Source organism: Bos indicus x Bos taurus, chromosome 24 (genome assembly GCF_003369695.1).
Source record: "Bos indicus x Bos taurus breed Angus x Brahman F1 hybrid chromosome 24, Bos_hybrid_MaternalHap_v2.0, whole genome shotgun sequence".
In the NCBI taxonomy this organism is placed as follows: Eukaryota; Metazoa; Chordata; class Mammalia; order Artiodactyla; family Bovidae; genus Bos; species Bos indicus x Bos taurus.
The window spans coordinates 19,736,126-19,753,148 of NC_040099.1; the positions used below are offsets into that span (position 1 = coordinate 19,736,126).

Here is a 17,023-nt window from a genome sequence, read left to right on the forward strand (position 1 = left end):
CTGGCAGATGAGAAAACTGAGTCTGAGTCTCAGTGTCGAGGGAGAAGGGTAGTTATTTCCATAGGCAAAAGGCTAGGTTCAATTTTGTTAGAAAACTAACACTGTGTCACGCAATATTTTTTTTCCTGCCTTATCCTCCAGAAATAAAAAAAAAGTTAAAATCGTGACCAGGTACTCTAATCTGCTTGTCTCAAGTACAAAAGCACATATTTCCTCTGCGTCCCTCGAAGAGGCTGTTCTCATTTCCCTTGAAGGCTGGTTTCTTAATCTGAAAGCTATTCCAGACGTAAATGGGGTACAGTTTCCCCAAAAGAGAGCCTCCGCCCCCTCCATCCATTATTCCACACATCCTGGGCAGGGGTTACAGAGGTGACTGAGATTTGGTCCCTGCCCTCAAAATACCTACAAAGAAATCAAGTACAAAGCCTCATTTTCCCAAACTGCCACGGGAACACACGTTCAAAGTGCCGAGAGCATTCAGAAGAAGAAAGGCCATCTCCTGAGGGATGGCTTGGGGAGCTGCCACACGGGGTGTCCTTCGATCTTGGCCTTGATGAATGGATATGATTGTGAAATGCGGAGATCAGCAGGAGTGCCCTCCACAAGGAGAAAGCGAGTTGAGTAACGGCGGGGAGGAGCCAGGGCCTGGCTGGGCCGGGCGACAGGCCCCTGGGTGGACCAGGCAGAGGGGAGCTGGCATGCTGGCGGAAGTGGTCCAAGGCAAGGAAGGCAGGCTGTCGTCCATGGGCAGGCACCACACGCTCAGGCCTGGCTCAAGGAGATTTCTCAGGGTCAGCACGCCAGAGATGAAGGCGAAAGGCTAGAGGGAGGGCCCGAGGGGGCTGGCGTCACGGATCCGTCACCCCACAGTAATCAAAGCAGACCAAACCCTCCTGAACCCCTGTACTGCTCTGGATCCCTGGGTGCAGGGGCCTAGCTCCCCTTACTCCGTGCTGCATCCTACATCTTGAAAGCCTGATGGAACTAGCCCTCTAGCCCGGGCACAGGAGAACACCAACTCCATCATGGAAACCCTTCATTCCCCAACTTCTCCCCAGAGAGACCCTCTACCGGTTCCCTCCCACCCCACTCCCACCCCCACCCCCAGAGTCTTCCACTTTCTTAAAGGTTTTGCCTTTAAAACAAACTGCTGTTATTAAATAAATAATTGATTCCTATCCCCATTTTTTATTAATCAAAGGCTAATCAGAGCTGCGGATCAGCACATGGCAACCAGGGTTAGCCCCACGGAGTGGATATAATTCTCGCTAAAAGCAGCGAGGTGCTATTTTTGTTTTCCCTGAGCAGACTCATCAAGGGGACATGTGCAGTCTCCATTAGGCTTGGTGAAATACTGAGAAAGAGCTTGGACCCTGGGGCTGCAGGTTGCTAAGCTCAGCCAGAGGGTCCACACCCTTCAGGGATCTTGGGAACGCAAGAGATGGCAGCTTGGGGATCCGGCTCCTGAACAGCGGGGACTAGCTGCTGGGAGAGAAGAGTTTTTGCCAACTTGGGAGGGTGTTCAGGACAGGCAACCCAGGACTCAGAACCTTCCTGGGCCAAAATTCAGGCTGGAACCTGGCCTGACCTGAGGCTGAGGGTCCTAGGGCCTCAGTCACCAGCTCCCCTCCCCCACCGGCTCCTGAGCTGAAAGATACCACTGGTAACTCAGGGTTCTAAGACCTGGACCAGATTCTTATCAGCCTTTTTTTTTTTTTTAAATCCTGCTGACTTCTTTCCTTCTCTTTTTTTCCTCTCTCTCTCTCTCTGTGCTTATTGATCCCAAACGAGGAAAAAGTCTATTAATCCTAAACCCACAGAAGATTAGAGATAGGGCCGAAAGGGCTTGTCAGGACAGAACCACGCGGGCATTATCTCCTGGGAAGGTGACCACGTCACCAGCAGGAGGAGGAAGGGGAACAAAGGAAGGGAAACAAAGAGTGGCTGCCCCAGGATGCAGATATGATCCATCCATCCATCCGGGTCAGGAATCCAGGGAGGGGTTGGGAAAAAAAATCGGAGATGGCCATGCCCATCCCCTGGCATTCTCAAAGCATCTTGCTGTGCAGGCAGAGACGAGGTTTTCCTGTCCTCTGGGAACACAGAGAGTTGGGCTCTTGCCTGGGGAGGTCCACAATCAGGGACAGCCAGGCCCCTCCAATATGGGGACGCCTATTTGGGTCTAGGGGTCTGCGGGAGTAGCACTCGGCAAGTGTACTGAGGAGATGGGTGACCCACCAGAGACCTTAGCCAAGTTCCTGAACCCCTCTCTGCCTCAATTCCCCCTGTAAAACAGACACAATAATTGTTAGAAACTTAGAGGGTCGTGGTGAGAATTATTTGAGATTATCTGTAGGAAAAACCTGAGTATTTGTCTTATTATTAATAAATAGTCACTATTATACCTTCGTCTGAAGGTCCAGGAAAGAGTCTGGCCCACTGGCCTCTTTGCAAGATGGACTGGGTGCCAGCTAGGGCGGGGAGATGCGGTCTTCAGAGACAATACAACAGTTAAGCAGTGAGTCAGCTCTGATGTAACCAAAATCGTCTGCATCAGTGCACTGACTGTCATCCATTCTGTGATTGGACCCCATACTAGAAAACCCACAAGACTGTCTCCAGCAGCCTCCTGGGATCCAGCTGCATGTCTTAGCCCCCTGCAGGCCCCATTCAGCACTGATGGAATGAGAATCCCTGGAGGTGAGACCCAGACACTTGCATTTTTCAGCTGGAGATACTAGGACTAAGTCAAATTCCTGCCCAGACCCAATGGTTGCTGGGTGGCAGCTGAGTGCTGGACACCGCCCCCCTCAGGAACAGAATCTAGTTTCCTTTCCTGCAACCAGTATCATACCACAATCTGTCTCCAAAGGTCATCCCAACTTGTCCAGAAATCTGCCAGCTGTTTGCAAAGAAAATCCAAAAACCTAGGGCTTCCCATGCCTGGGGGAAGGTGAGGCGACCAGCTGTCTCACCTGCTGGAGTGTCTTTTCTCTCTTCCCCACCCCCCAGCCCTGCCCTCGTTCCTCTCCCCACTTTCCACCACGAGGGAGCAGGTGCTGGGTTCCTTGGACGTGCCCTTGTTTATCAGCTTCCTTCCTGCTGAGCCGCGTCCAGCCAGGTCTGCACTCCCCAAGGTCAGAGACAGTGTCTTCAAGCTCACGGGCACCTTCATCCCGTAGTCTGGGACAGGGCCCAGACAGAGGGGAACTCTGTTCCTCCCCACCTAGGATGCCGGAATTGTGATTATTCCCATTTTACAGATGAGGAGGCTGAGCCATTGAGCACATGAGGAACCTGTCTTGTAAACACTGGGCTTGAGAACCTAGTTCTTAACTCTGTACTGCACCTCCTCCACGTGGGGTGTACCACCCTAGAGCTTCAGTTCCCTGGAAAAGCACAATTTGGGGCTTAAAAAGTAAAGGGATGAGCTAAGAGCAGATGGATTGTTTGTTGTTTATTACCTGCTTGAAACTGGGCTTCCCTGGTGGCTCCAACAGTAAAGACTCTGGAGATCAGGGTTCAATCCCTGGGTCAGGAAAACCCCCTGGAGAAGGGAATGGCTACCCACTCCAGTATTCTTGCCTGGAGAATTCCATAGACAAAGGAGCTTGGCAAGCTACAGTCTATGGGGTCGCAAAGTGCTAGACATGACTGAATGACTAACATAAACACACACCTACTTGAAATTATGACACTTAGGCTCCAAGTTACCAATTTACAGAGTAACAGCAAGAGAGGCAGTTTGCTACAGTGAAGGGAAACACTGAACTGGGAGATTGCGATGTTGAGGTTTTAAATCATTATTATTATAAGAATAACACACGCACATCGTAAAGACTGCAGGGGATACACAATGCAATGACATTCTTCCTCCCACTCGAGACCCCATCCCACTTGTCAGAAGGAGCCCTTTCCTGTGTATTCTTCCAGAAGTATGTCAAGTACAGTCAAGTAACGCAAACACACCCACAGACACTTTCTGTTGTGGAGACTGGGATGTGTTCCCCACACCGTGGTGCACCTTGATGTCTGACTTCACAGTCCATCTCGGCTCTTTCCAGATGGACACTCATGTGGATCCACTGTATCACATCTAGTAGCTGTGAGTATTCAGTTGGGCTTTTCAGGTGGTGCTAGTGGTAAAGAACCTGCCTGCCAATGCAGGAGTCAAAAGAGACATGAATTTGATCCCTAGTTCAGGAAGATCCCCTGGAGAAGGGCATGACAACCCACTCCAGTATTCTTGTCTGGAGAATCCCATGGGCAGAGGAGCCTAGCCAGCTATGGTCACAAAGAGTCAGACAGGACTGAAGCAACTTGGCACGCATGCCAAGTATTCAGTTATCCAGATATTCACTAATTTATGTGGCCAGGCCCCACTGAAAGACCTTTCGACCATTTCTAGTTCTGTGTTTTGTTTTATTACAAAGCACACTCAGTTGATATCTTTGTGTACATCAACTGCACACATGTGTGATTCCACCTGTAAAATAAATTCGTACAAGTAAAATGATTTCTGAGCATCCCACATTTGATTGATATTTGCTTCCAAAGAGATTGTACCAAGTTAAGCTCATGCTAAATCTTTTTTTTTTTTTTAATTCCTGTCTTCCCAACCTCCTTACTAACATAGTGTATAATCAGAAAATACTCCATATTTGTTGAGCCTTGGGTTTCAATTCCTGCCCTGACACTGACTAGCTATGAGGCCTTCAACAGTTCACTCTGCATTCAGGGCCTCAATTTCCCCACCTGTGAATTGGAGGTTGGATGAGCTGATCTGTAAGGATCCTTCTAGCTCTGTCTGTCTGATTTTAAGTACCTGCTGTGTGTTGAAACTGTCTGAGACCCATTAGTTCTCCGAGCCCAAAAGAATCTAACACCCAGTTGAGGATTCAGGGGAACACACTCAGGGAAGATTTAAGGAGAAACATGTGACCTTCTGAAATCAAGCGTAAATTTGTGCTGTTTAGGCTGTGAGCTTCTAGAAGGTCACAGGAGAGTGACCAAGGGGCCATGGCTGGGGCAGCTCCTTGGAAGAGGCAGAACTTGCATGAAATGAGCAGGGCAGTGCCCGGATGTGGCCTCTTGGACAAAATAATAGAAAGCATTTTATCCCACCCCTACCCAGAGCCAGCCTGGAAAGCCAGCCTGTGTCCTCTCTTCCCCAGGAGCCCACATTCTGCTTCTTTTCCCACCAAGAGCTGAAACTCAGTGAAATATCAGGGTTGTCTTGGTTCCAGTTCAGCGAGGATCCATTCCCATCTCAGCAGTTTCACTAAGTATTGTGTTCTTTGTGGAGACATGGCTTCAGTGTACTGTTCTAGGGGGAAGAAATTACTGCATATAAACCTTGATTAACCCAGGTTCTTGGAAAATGGAGGATTCTAATTAATTCTGTTTTCTGGGTAATGGAGGGTAAAAAAAAAAAAAGTTTTCTGGAGGCTTGAGCTCCTCTCCCGCTTCAGTCAACCCAGGTGGGTGACCCTTCTCTGGTGCATGACTCGAAACCCCAGGATCCACACCTGTGGCCTCCATGGAAAGGCTTCCTATAGCCAGAGGGTCACAAGATTGATTGATGGTGATGAGCTGATGTTAGGGAGCTCAGGTGTCATTTTTTGGCATTTGATGGGCTCTACAAAGCACAGGGCTTGCTATTTTTTTCTTGACGATTGTGTTCATTTGTAGGCGGACTGGCTCATCTTCCTGAGAAGGGGGTGGGGACGGTGGGAAGACCATTGCAGCAGGCTGAGGACTCTGCTAAATTGATGTTATGCCATTTGGGGCTTATATTCATTAAAAGTGTTAGCTATGGTTTGTTACAGCTCGAGAGGCTCCTGGTTCCAACTGGTCACTTATAAATAAGGAAACTGGGGCCCAGAGACACTGGTTTCTGAATTCAGGTGGTGACCTTTACAGTTGGGCTCTTTCATGACATTTAGGTCACAGGACTTGTCCAAGGTCCCACACAGCCCATTAGGGAGAGAGTTTGGGGTTCAAACTATAGCCATCCTTCTATGGAAGCTTTGGAAGACACCAAAGCTTCACCCATGAGATCCCCAAGGCCCTGGAACCACCTTCTCCCTGGACTTTGGCACCGGTTTGTCAGACAGGGGGCCTGGAAGCCTATATTTCAAAGGACATCTGACACAACCCTGAGGTAGGCTGTGGGTGTGAAAGATACAGCTCTACAGCAAGCTGCTTTTAAGCTGCTTTCAAAGTAAAAAAAAAAATCAGTCTTAAAGAATCATCCTGCTTTCCAATGTAAGTGGCTATACCCCCAAGTTACTTCCTTCCCCAAGTGCTGAGTCCAGAGGGGCCTCAAAAATCCAGAACCTTGCCAGCCTGCACAGGTCATAAGCAGACTCACAGCCAGGCAGATGCCACATCTCTAAACGGAATACTTACCTCCATAAAGGGGTGCTTGTGCAGTGAAACCAAACGCCCCTCTGACACCCTTAAAGCCTGCCTCAGTAAGACCAAATACCAACCCTCCGCCCCTCTGGGCGTGTGAAGGCTGTTTACCACCCTTCCTCCAGAGGTGGAAGAATCATTTCCACCCACCTACCTCCAGCGGAAACTGAGGTCAGCGGTGCTCAGACTTCAGGGCTCTTCAGAGTCCCCTGGAGGGCTCGTTAAACACAGATGGCCGGGTCCCTCCCCGAGTTTCTGATTCAATCCGTGGGTAAGGCCTGAGAACCTGCATTTCTAACAGATTCCCAGGTGAGGCCCATGGGCCCATATTGAAGGTCTGGGGCCACCCTTGGAGACCCGTGAACAAGAGAACTTGGGGAAAGGAGTGCTTTTTACTGTTCTAAATTTTGCAAAATGCGGGATTTATCTTAAAATAGTAAAAGTATGACTTTTCCCTTCCAAAACTATATCTTACAAATTTGAGCTTTGTTTGCCTAAGAACCTGTGGAAGTTTCAGGATATAGTATAGATCAACCAATCCCCAAATGAGCGCAACAGCTTATCCCCTCCTTGCCCCTCCCCACCCCCTCGCCTAAGAAAGGTCAGCTCCAGAAGAGAAACTTTAAAACAGTGGCTCCAGTCCACAACCTGCCTGCTCCCACCTGCTGGCCTCCACCTGGTCACAGAATCACAGAACCCCCACACACCCAAAAACAGAAGGTGGCTCCACTCTCCTCCACACACCCCAGAAACCCAGCGACCGACAGCTCTGTCTTCCCAAGGCACAGCCGGTCCTGTCTCGATGTGGGGGTCCTCCCCTAACGTGGGGCTATTGTCTGAGTTAGAAGGGACACATGAACACTGGGAAGGGCTGCCAGAAGTCCCTGACCCCAAATCGGAAGGGCCCGATGTGAGTTGCTGTGGGTGAAGACAGATGTTAAGGGGCATGAAATCTGAAGCGAGGGACCCCACCCCCCATCCATCGTCCCAGCCTGGCTGAGGCTGGTCCAGTGCCCGCGGGGCTCTGAACACACTAAGGGGGACGGGAAGCCGGAGCCACCCTGTGGCCGGCTCAGGAGGAAGGGAGAGGCCGACAAAAACAACAGAAGGGTGGTCCGAGGAGCTAGTGGCACCGAGGTGGGGAGGAGAGGTTCTAACAAAGAGAAGGAGGGGGCGGGCTGGAGAGCAGGAGAGCAGGATCCCAGGGAGAGGACGGGAGGTGCAGACAAAAGAGAGCGCCAGGCCGCCCCAGCGCCGGACCAGCCCGCGCGCGAGACTCCGCGCCACCCCGCCCGCCCGGGCCCCCGGGGTCTCCCCGGCAACCCGCTGGGGTCACTGACGCTGACCGCCGGGGGCCGCAGTCAGAGCGGCGCGCGGGGAGGCCCGCGCAGGAGACGGCTCCGCACCCCCAGGGGGCAAGGCCCGGCGGCGGAGGGGTGGGGGGAGCCCCGTCTTTTCTCCGCTCCCTCCCGCCTCCCTGCCCTTAATGGCTCCGTAATTGATTGGCCCCGCGTCCTATTTTCACCGCGGGCGGCCGGCGCCAGAGGTCGGCTAATATCAATATTTCCCGCGGCAGCTCCGCGGTGTGGATCCTGCTGCTCCAGGCCGCCCCGCCGGCCACCGAGAATTTACCTTTGGTTTCAAGAAGAAGTGGGAGCTGAGTCAGGGATTAGGGCTTGTCGAGTCAAGTCAACACAAAAAAATTTTTTGAAAGAAGGAGGGGGGGATGGGGGGAGACATTCGTCAAAGCGGGGAGCAATCGCGACAGCCTGGGGTTAATTGTGGGAAGGAGGAGGGAGGAGCAGGAGGCAGAGACCGGCAGGGAAGGGAAGCGATGAGTGAAGGGGGAGAAAGAAAGAGATTTTAAAAGGCGAGACTCCTTACTCCTGGGGTTGGCATTGAAGCCATTTTCCTTCTTCCCACCCACCTGGTCACCATCCACCCCCACCTCCAGCCGGCAACCCCACGGGTAACCCCTCCGCAAGACTCATTTCCTTACCTCTTTCCCTTCCTTACCTCTTTCCTTACCTCATTTCCTTACCTTCCTTACCCTCCTCCATAGTATTATCTGGCCCTCCTTTAAGTGGCATTTTTTTATCTCCAGCCAAATGAGACTCATTCAAGGCAGAGAGAGGAACCAACATTATGGCACACAACATGTGGCTGTATGCCAGGCACTGTGCCTGGTGATCAGCAAAAAGTGAAGTCTAAAGTTAAGTTGCTCAGTCGTGTCCGACTCTGCGACCCCATGGACTGTACCCTGCCAGGCTCCTCCGTCCATGGGAGTTTCCAGTCAAGAGTACTGGAGTGGGTTGCCATTGCCTGGTGATCATCAAATAGTGGCTCATTTAACCTCCTCAGTAGCCCCAGAAGACAGGTTTCTTGGTTCCCAGGGCAAGTCTGACTCCTCCCCCAGCCCCAGCCCATCCACAGCACCCAGCGCAGCCTGTGTAACTCAGAGGCAGTAAGAGTCTATTGAAAGACAGTTGAAAATACAAACGAATATGGCAGTAACGGTAGGGCAGCCACTGTGGACCCTCAGTGAGCCTGAGTGAGTTGCCCAAAGTCACACGCTCTCCTCTTCATCACTCCTCCTCTCCAGTCTTCACCTCTTGCTGATTGATAAATTGTAGACGACTGATCATCTAATACATTAATACATTCCGTATTAAAGACAGTGTAGAGACTCAAGTTTTACACGGGGATGAAGGACCGGAAGGTATTAGTTGCAAGAGACACGGTGAAACAAAGGGTAGAGGAGCCGAGAAAGCCGTGTCAGGTGGGGTCCCCCTCAGCAGGCCACGGGGTCTCAATGTCTCCCCAGGACTCATTTTGCTTGCTGCCTAAGCTGCAAGAGTCAGCTGATGAGCATCCTGTGATGGGCCCGAATTTCCCAGAGCCAAGCTGGGCCAGTGCCTGCCAGCCGGTTCCCCCAGCAGTGGTACTCCTCCTCCTGAAGCCGGCCTCCCCAGCCTGGGTCAAACTTCTTATCCTTGGTCAGGACTGCAGGTGTGTAGCTCAGGATCCCAGGGCTGGGGGTGGTGGGGGCGGGGGGCGGGCAGCCCAGGAGTGGGGACACACGACAGGCACAAGTGGTAAACGATGGAGCTTCCAGGCCGTCACCCTGCAGGGGAGGTAGGCGGTGTGAATGGACTTTCTGATATCCCAGAAAAACATCTGGGATTCCTCTGAGCCCTGCTCCTGGCCCCCAAAGAGACTCAGAGGAGTGTCTAGGACGATTCCAACCTTTCCTTTTTAGAGATGCCTGACAAATGAGCCTCTGAAGACTTCTCCAGATCCATGGGGTCTTCATGTCTGTGCCGGCTCCCATCCAGAGTCCTGAAGGGTCCAAACCTGCACGTGTCCCTGGCCACACGGTGAGCCGCTCAGGAGATCAGAAAGAAAGGCACAGTCCCCACCCACCACATTCTCAGTCTAGGTAGGGAGCACAAATCTGTCCACTGCCAAGCAATTACGGAAGAATACAAGGAGGTGGCAAGGAACTTTGTCCTCTGGTTCTTCACACTTGAAATCATGCAGTTCGGAGACAGAAGCTCTCCGTGTGGCTGGCCTGATATTGGAGGGTTTTGTGGAGGAGGGTGAATGGGGAAGTGCTAAACACAATGCTGGAAACTTGAGGAGGTTCAAACTGATGGATCAAACCTCGGAGACTGGATTTCGCCTGCCCAGGTGGGCTCACAGAGGCTGGAAGGAAGAGAGTGATCAGAAATACGGCCCCAGGTCCTGGCGTGTCAGCAGATTCACTGTGAGGGTCGGGACCACTGAGATGGCCTGGAGCTCTCTCAAACAAACAGTCCTGCACCTGTTGAAAATTCCTCTGCACCCCTTCCTCAGCTCTCCTGTCAGCCTCCCTGTTAATGTGAAAACGATAATGCATTTTCCAGGCTCACTTCATCATCCCCCTGCAACACACTCACGTGCACACATACACAGCTATCTAGTCGGACCTAGCAGAGTCTCAGCAGAGAAGCGACTAGATGTCCCCCCTGCAATTGACTTCTTTGTCCCAATCTCAGTCCGTGTCCCATTTTGCTCCAGCTGGGTCCTGGGCCGGGACTGGGAGCTCAGGGAGATGCAGGATTTCATCTTGGAGCTCACATCTGGCACAGAACAGAAGCAGAGAAGAAGCTGGGATGTTCAGTGTGCTAAGAGATAGGATCTGTACAACAAGGGCAGGGATTTAGGGACAAGAAGGACTGTAGGGGTCAGAGAAACTGGGACTTAGGAGCTACCCTTTAGCAAGGCATCACCAGGTGTGCTGGCTTCTGTGATCTCATTCAGTCCTCGAATTTCCACCGGGAAGGAGGTCCCATTTCCTTTCTCTGGTTACAGATGCAGAAACAGGCTACGGGAGGTTAAGAGCACAGGTTAGTGGCAGAGATGAGGTTTGACCCAGGGCTACCAACTCAGGAGCCCCATCTCTTAAACTCACCGGGTACTGAGGGATGACAACCGGCTATACCCAGAGGTGGTAGAGAAGACATCAAAAGTGCTTCTGTGACTTAAGAAAAATGGGAAGCTGGAGTCTTCTGTGTTCCAGAGGGTACGTGAGATGGCGTCCGGCTCTCTGTGCCTGTCACTCCTCAAGCCCTCCCGCCTGCTTGGCAGGATGAAGGACAGGCTTTCAGAGCAGACAAGAGAGGCCGGGGTCACCGCCGGCAAAGGCACAGCCAGCACAGTTCCTGCCGCCTAGACGGGTGCTCTGATCCTCCGCTGGAAATGTCACGAGGGAGACCGGCAGGCTCTGATCTTCAGAGAGCTGTGGAGCATCTGTGATGACATGTGGGCATCAGGATTTGCATATTTATTATAGATAAGCTGTCAAAATGTATGTTGTCAATTTCACCTTATACTCCAGATTTAATGGTGCGCATAAAGGACAGAAAATCTTTAATATTAATATTAATATGATTTTAGATTATAAGACCGCATTGTAGATATCAATCAGCCAACCCTTAAGGACATGTCACTCAAGTTGATATAGTTTATAGAAAATTAATGTAATCCATCCTGTATGATCTATTACAGGGGGGCATGAAGAGAGAGAAGAATGTGTGTGTGCTTGGAGCAGGGGGGCTGGGGGGCCATTATTACTCATCCACAGTTTTCCACACGTGCTAATTTGTGTTTGTGCCTGAAACATCAGAGGGGGGACATCCGCATATTTTAGGCTTGGCACAGACCTCAGAAATCAGCCATGCCAACTCCTTCGCTGTGCTGTGAGGAAGCCAGGGGAAAGACAGGGCCACAGTCACTGGGTGACTTGGTGGCAGAGGTGGGCTAGAGCCAGGCTTTGTGATGGCCAGCCCTGCCTTTCTGCCCACTCTGTGCCCTGGGCTCCAGAAGTGGGAGAGGGTCATTGGTGGAAGCCCCAGAGCTCCCTGGTACACTCCCATGCCATCCCCAGCACCCAAACCCAGTGTGGGAGGCTGCCTGGGCAAATGGTCTCTTAAACTGTTTCAAAGGATCCCAAAGGTCCCCTGATCCTATGAAGGACTCATCCACATGACCTGGGGCCTGAAGGGCTGTAGAAATGTGATTGTAGATGGGCCAGGAAAGCCCCCAAGTCCCAGTGCTCACTCACATGCATCCCAACACCTGACGCCTTGGCATTGACCCTCTACTTGTTCAAACCCTGGACTGAACATTCACTAGCGCCGTGGCAGCATGATGGGGACCAAGTGCCCCCAAGAAATGTGTGATGTCATAAGACTCTTGCCTCCGAGTGGGAAGGGATGATCCCAAAGACGTTGTAAGATTGGGCCGAAGCCTCTGCCCTAGCCCAGGTTTGTGCCAGCAGCTCTAGGCAGCCCCGAGATATTTGAAAAGGGTTTTTGGGTTCCAGGGAGCCGGCCAGGCTAGAAGGTATGAACAGAGAGGACCAATGACCTCTAGGCTCCTGCTCTGCTCTCAGTTCCTGTCAACCACCTGCCCACCCAGGCCCAGCTCGCTTCAATTATTCAGGGAAAAAATCCAAAGTCCGTCACCCTCCACCTGCCAGGTCCATAGGTAACCTAGAGGCCTTCTGTACCAGAGAAACCAGGTCCAAAGCCAGATCCAAAGTTCTCTAAAATGCTTTAACACACTGGCTGACCCCACAGTCCTCCCTGGGCCTTCTTTTCTATGCCCATAAGATGTCTTCTGAAAAGTACAAATGCCCAGAGCACTCTGGGGGGCTTTCTGCAGCCCCCAGGCCCGGGTCTCTGCACTGCTGGCCTTTGATCAGGAAGTGGGCAGAGAGGAAAAGCTGCTACTTGGAGCTTGGGCCAAGGGAAGGGGTAGCCTATTCTTCTGGGGTCAGACTCAGCCAATGTAAGTGCCCAGGGAGTGAGGGAAGAGAATACAGACCTGGCGAGATGAGGGATGGTCCCCCTTCATGCCCAGGACTTCCTTGGGCACTAAAGATCTCCAGAAGCCCTGGTCTTACCCAAGGAGGTGGGGGCAACAGCATCTTGTTGCCTGAGTATCCACTGAACCTCCTCCCCTACCCCGGGATTCTCCGGGTTTTCAAGAGAACACGTGGTCTCCCAACAATTGGCCGGCCCCTTCTCGTCAGTCCCCGGTTCCTGCTCAGGCCCCCTGACTCGCTCTCCCTCTTGAGGACAGGAAGCAGGAAAGTCCAGGCCAGGCTGGTTCATGACCACCAGAGCTTACATGCATCCACACTTCTTATCTGAAGTGAGACAAGGCCTGGCGGGGCTCCATAAATCACAGCAGCGCAGAGGGCGGGCGAGGCCCAGGCCAGCTGGGGGGACACTTGCAGTGAGCATCCTCGGTGACCCCTAATGGACCCAGAGAGCCAGACCCGCGCTGGGCTGCCCACAGATCTCAGCATGTTATTTACATACCACTGCAGACTGACGAACACCTGAAGCATTTTTCATTCTGTTCAAACTACAAAAGCCTCCTCGGGTACCTCTGTGTTCGTGCTTCTACACAATAGCAAAATGCTGATAGGAGAATTTTTTTTTTCCTTTTTTAATCTTCCACTGAAGCCTCCAAGAAAGATGACCCACGGAAGGGGGAGAAAGGAACGAACAAGCCAGAGGAGGGCATGGCGGCTCCAAACCTGCTTCTTTTCTCCTGGGAAATACAGGGAGGGTTTCAGTCTGGGAGAGTGTGGCCACCCCTAACTCTGTCAGCTCAATTCACCCCAGCCCTCTCTGGGTGAACCTGTCAATTCACCCAAGCCCTCACTGCGAGGCAGCATCTTCTGGGTCCTGGCTGTTAAAGGTTTAAAGCTGAGTGGGTGGGGACAGACCCGAGTGTCCAAGAAGAAAGGAAAATAAGGTGGGATTCAAAGAGCACCCCCTCCTCCATCCCCGTGGTCAGACCCTTAGAGGCTGCCCGCCTCTCTGCGGGCTCCTAGCACCTCCCAGTAGAACTAACAAGAGACAGATCTTGGTTCCTTCATCTCCAGGATTCTTCACCTGAGGCTCTCAGTCCCCTGGGGAAGGGAGAAGCCATGATCAGTTTTCAGGGATCCAGTCCTCCCCTCCAAAACTGTATGCAAAATGTCTTGTCTGTGTGCATAGCTTGTGGATACATTCACGCACGTGCATGCATTAGGTCCCTTTTTCTAGGAAGAATGCCTTCAGCGTCCATCAGATCCTCACAGGGCGAGAGTCGCCTCTGAAGCATTAAGAAACCCACTGGGCTGCCCCGACGCTGCTCAGCCGTGGAGTCAGGGCCTCCTGAGGCAGTGGACTGCCCGGCAGGGCAAAGCACACACTGAGGCCCTGCACTTAGTAGATCAGACTCCAGCCCGAACAAGATGGCCCAGGGCTGGCAGGGTCAGTGTGCTCTCCCGGCCCCAGCAGCCGTCAGAGGTCAGGGGGCTCCCTGCCCTGGAAGGGAGGCCAGGAGGGCATCCAGGCTGGCTGTGGCTCTGGGCACGTGGGTTCCTGGCATCTCTGGTCTTCCATCCCCCGTTGCCTGCTTAGAGGTTATTTTCTCTCCCTGACCCTGTCTGTGTATTTCTGTGTCACCAATATCTGTTTTATGTATTCTCGGGCCCCCTTTCCTCCATTTCCTCCATTAATACTTCTCGTTCAGGGCAGGATAAATAGGGTCATAATCAAACCATAAAGTGAGCCATGGGCTGTGTGTCGCTTATTGCCCAGGGGTCTGCTAATTGGAATTTATAAAGTTCAATAAAAACTATAATCCAATAAGGCCTGAAACTCTTCTTCATTTATCTTAGGGGTAATATTCAGCCTACCCGCCCACCCGCCTGCCTGCCTGCCAGCCAGCAGTGGGAGGCCGGGGAACAGCCACCAAAAGGACCTTCCCCAGGGGCCACAGAGTCCCCAGGAGTGGCCAGCACTGAGTCAAGAGCTCAGTGGCCAAGCAAGGGAGAGTGGAGGGCCTGATGGGGCCCTGTGATGGCCATGCTCTAGAGGCCTGGGGACCCCCACAGTCCTAGCATTGTCTCTTGCATCATTACAAACTCTCCCTCAGTTACGGCCCCCACCTAAGCTTGTAATTGCCCTCCCGCATGCAAACCCCCCTGAAAAGCCTCTGGGAGACTCAGGGGGTCTGCTTCAAGGAGGCCTATGTAAGGGTGATGGATCTGAACCTGGGATTGCAGGTGCCGTCCCTGGCCCCAGGGTGTCCACAGAGCAGGAAGTCATCACACCGTGTACATAGAGCTATGTTCCGTCACCCAGTTGTGCTCCATCAGGCACCCATGACAAGCCGTCCCTCACTCCCTACCAGTGAGGGAGGCAAGTGAAAGTGGAGAGGAGGTGTCCCCAGCCCCGCTGGGGAGCTGGACCCAGAGACACTTAAAGGAGTGTGTTGGACAAGAGGGTGACCAGTTGTCCTGGTTTGCCTCAAACTGAGAAGGTCCCTGTACATGTGACATTCTGTGTTCAAGGTGCAACAGAAAAATGTGACTAAAGAATGATCCTTGAAGTGGGCTGAGTGGTGGAGAAACCCAGTGGAGCTCACCTCTCCTGGGCAGTTCCTGGGAGGATCCGGCCGGTCCCTTTCTGGCAGCCACTCTGAGAACAATACCCTTTTCCCCAAAACACCTCCTGCAAAAATTGTGGTTTCCCATCACCTCCCAGGAAGCCCTCATTTAAAACCTAGAGTGTATTCCCTCCAGCAAAAACGCACATGAGCCTGAATCCCAAATGCAAACAGCTGGCCCCTTGCTGGACATTCTGAGTGGTGAGAGGGAGCAGGGCACTCAGCCAGCCAATTCCAGCCTTCCAACACGGATAAGGGGGGAGTCACTCATTTTCAGAGCATTCCTGGCTTGCTCACGGATAGGTGGAAGACAGAGACCTCCAAAACCAGCTGCCCCGCCCTGGTCCCCATGCTGGGATGAGATGTGTATGCATGCGTGTGCACCCCAGTCCCCATGCTGGGATGGGGTGTGTGTGCATGTGTGTGCACATGCGTATGTGAGGGGTGTGTGCTGGGATGGGTGTGTGTGCATGTGTGTGCACATGCATATGTGAGGGGTGTGTGCTGGGATGGGGTGTGTATGCACACGCATGTGTGAGGTGGCCGTGATGCCAAAAGGAGAACTCACAGTCCCCACAGCCTCTCAGGCCTCCGCAGTCTCACATGGAGACGATACAGGCCTGTGATTGTCCTAACACATCCCCCGAGGGAGGGAAGGTTGGTCAACAGGTGAAGTTGCTCAGGTGCCAAGCTCTCTGCCAAGGGCGGTAGGAGGATCCCACCACCCACGTCACGGCCACTGCAGCGTGAGCCGCCCTTTCCGAGTCGAAGGCCTTCATGACCAGAAGTTTAACGGAAAGCTTTGGAGCCAGATCTGCCTAGGTTCTAAATCAGCTTCCTGCCTTGTCTATGATGTTTAGCCTTGAGTCAGTCATTTACCAGCTCCACCTCTCAGCTCTTACAAAATGCTGACTGCAGTGCCTGGTCCACGTGTAGTTAATTCTAGCTACTCTTGAGGGTCATTTATGTTTTGTGTGAAATGCCAAGTGGGATAAGGGTTCATCTGTGGCCACAGTCAGGGCAGCCCCTGTCTTCCCCTGGGCTCTTTACTGGCCAGGAGCCAGGTTAGGGTCAGCATGGGGATAGAATGGAATGAGGACTGGAGTCATCTAGGTATCTGACTTGGACTTTGAGATCAAGCAGGAATTCCAAGAATTCTCCAAGTGTTGGAAGAAAGATCCAGATGGGTGGAGACAGAGTCCTCCAGCAAAGGAAATCTGAGTACACAGGCCTGGAAGGGAGTAGAAGGGACGGCCTGGTGCACCAGGAAGGCAGGGTCTGGGGGCCCTGTGTTTAGGGTAATGGGAAGTCAGGGAATGTTTGTTTGTTTTTGTGGAAGAGGCAGTTTGCCATTTGGACCAGGAAAGGTCTAACACACCCGAACCCCACCAATCCATCTTCAGCCTCCCCGACCTCTTCCCTTCATAGCCTCAATCATTCATTCATTCATTCATTCACTCCACCAAAGTGTATCGAGTGCCTCCAGGTACACTGTCCGATCCAGGTAGCGGGGGCCGAGTGCCTGCTTTCCTACGGGATGAAGTACTCCCATCCCGTCTGGGTCTGCCTCTGCCCTGGAACTCTTTTCTCCCCTCCACCAGTCCAGTCCATC

The 17,023-nt window shown here is 52.5% G+C and overlaps 1 protein-coding gene across 50 annotated transcripts in view; it reads left to right on the forward strand.

The window, feature by feature from the left end:
• The window catches only part of CELF4 (CUGBP Elav-like family member 4), a 313,128-nt gene that overhangs the window by 35,212 nt on the left and 260,893 nt on the right, over nucleotides 1-17,023 (forward strand). The window lies entirely within an intron of this gene.